Here is a 2,500-nt window from a genome sequence, read left to right as displayed (position 1 = left end):
AAAATCACATCCGTGTCTAAAAAAAACATAACAAAACAAAACTTTAGAAATGAAAATCATGATCGGTCCAACTCGGAGAATGAGATCTCTGGGACTCGATGATTAACACCACAGTGATATATAATTTGTGGATTTCATTTCACAAAGTTTGTTCTCGTTAATAACCATTTTTAGACAACTGACAATGGGCTATAATCAAATATATTAACAACAACAACTTCTTTTTTTCTTTATATCGTCAAATAATATATGTGAAAAATTCATAATATATTATTTTTCAATACGTAATTTTAAATGACGTCGTATAATAATTTATATATATTTGAGAAGAAATTCAATCTCTCTCTCTCTCAATCAAATATTATTATCTTGACGAGCATTCAACTTTACACACGCTTGTACAATTTATCAAATATTTTTCTGTCATATATAGACAGATAAACACATATAAAATTGTAAGCAGTTTTTTTTTAAACAAACGACCCTCAGCTAGGCGTAGTCCGGGAATTGGATCCGTGGACCGCAATGTGCGTTCGAAATGTCGATGTTCATGTGTCCTGCAGTTCACAAGTTGACGCGCAATTAGCTGCGTTCTTCATCGACCCACGAGCCAAGTGATCCACCGTTCAGGGTAATCATAAAAAAAATTTTTTTTTTTTTGAAAAATAACAGTCATTGAATATAAAAATATTCAATCCAATCTCGCAATCTTGTTTCAATAAAAAATACAAGATGCCTAAGCAAACACAAAATTCAATTTTATTACTATTCAGACTTGTGTTCACTTTACCGTACACGGAAAAAGAATATCAACTTTGAGAACAAAGTATCCATCCAATTACTTACGGCATGAAGAAAAAAAATTTGAAATTTATATAAAATCATCATCACCAATTGTATCTTGTGTGGCGAAAATCATTACTAAACCTTGGGCACGTTAAATACCCATCATGATGAAAAAAAAATTCCCATCAAATAGGTTACCCCACATAATCGATGATATAGTGATGATTTATAAATTTCATTATATTATCATACGTATATAATATGGTTACATGTTTTCACATGTTTTACACCATATAACGTAAGGTTTTATTGATATAATATGATATTATATCAATATAAAGAATAAAAATTCAAAATTTTATATTCTCTTTTTGGAATAGAACACGTTAATGATCCTTCCGCAGGTTCACCTACGGAAACCTTGTTACGACTTTTACTTCCTCTAAATGATCAAGTTTGGTCATCTTCCCGGAAACATCGGCAATGCCGAAACATTGCCGCGCACCAGTCCGAAGACCTCACTAAATCATTCAATCGGTAGTAGCGACGGGCGGTGTGTACAAAGGGCAGGGACGTAATCAACGCGAGCTTATGACTCGCGCTTACTGGGAATTCCTCGTTCATGGGGAATAATTGCAAGCCCCAATCCCTAGCACGAAGGAGGTTCAGCGGGTTACCCGGGCCTTTCGGCCAGGGAAGACACGCTGATTCCTTCAGTGTAGCGCGCGTGCGGCCCAGAACATCTAAGGGCATCACAGACCTGTTATTGCTCAATCTCGTGCGGCTAGAAGCCGCCTGTCCCTCTAAGAAGATTTATTTGTACGTCGGTAGTAAAAACCACTCGACCGAAATCGAGGGCCTTCAAAATACCAGAAAGTACGCCTATTTAGCAGGCTAGAGTCTCGTTCGTTATCGGAATTAACCAGACAAATCGCTCCACCAACTAAGAACGGCCATGCACCACCACCCACCGAATCAAGAAAGAGCTATCAATCTGTCAATCCTTCCGGTGTCCGGGCCTGGTGAGGTTTCCCGTGTTGAGTCAAATTAAGCCGCAGGCTCCACTCCTGGTGGTGCCCTTCCGTCAATTCCTTTAAGTTTCAGCTTTGCAACCATACTTCCCCCGGAACCCAAAAGCTTTGGTTTCCCGGAAGCTGCCCGCCGAGTCATCGGAGGAACTTCGGCGGATCGCTAGCTGGCATCGTTTATGGTTAGAACTAGGGCGGTATCTGATCGCCTTCGAACCTCTAACTTTCGTTCTTGATTAATGAAAACATTTTTGGCAAATGCTTTCGCTTCTGTTCGTCTTGCGACGATCCAAGAATTTCACCTCTAACGTCGCAATACGAATGCCCCCATCTGTCCCTATTAATCATTACCTCGGGGTTCCGAAAACCAACAAAATAGAACCGAGGTCCTATTCCATTATTCCATGCACACAGTATTCAGGCGAAGATAAGCCTGCTTTAAGCACTCTAATTTGTTCAAAGTAAACGTACCGGCCCACCTCGACACTCAATGAAGAGCACCGCGATGGGATATTAGTTGGACCGCTTTGCTTTCACAAAGCTAAATCCACCGGTAGGACGTCCCACAATCATGTCAGTTAAACACCGCGAGCGGTGAACCAACAGCGTGGCACACAGATTCAACTACGAGCTTTTTAACCGCAACAACTTTAATATACGCTATTGGAGCTGGAATTACCGCGGCT

The 2,500-nt window shown here is 40.0% G+C and overlaps 1 non-coding gene across 1 annotated transcript; it reads right to left on the bottom strand.

The window, feature by feature from the left end:
* Positions 1-479: 479 nt before the first annotated feature.
* Positions 480-634, bottom strand: LOC135172202 (5.8S ribosomal RNA). Its single transcript, XR_010300910.1, has one exon. It is a non-coding gene; the product is annotated as a 5.8S ribosomal RNA (ribosomal RNA).
* Between the last annotated feature and the right edge of the window lie 1,866 nt (positions 635-2,500).

This window comes from Diachasmimorpha longicaudata, unplaced genomic scaffold (genome assembly GCF_034640455.1).
Source record: "Diachasmimorpha longicaudata isolate KC_UGA_2023 unplaced genomic scaffold, iyDiaLong2 ctg00000199.1, whole genome shotgun sequence".
NCBI classification, from domain to species: Eukaryota; Metazoa; Arthropoda; class Insecta; order Hymenoptera; family Braconidae; genus Diachasmimorpha; species Diachasmimorpha longicaudata.
Note: the sequence above shows the minus strand (reverse complement) of the source record. Positions and strands in the feature narration are given on the sequence as shown.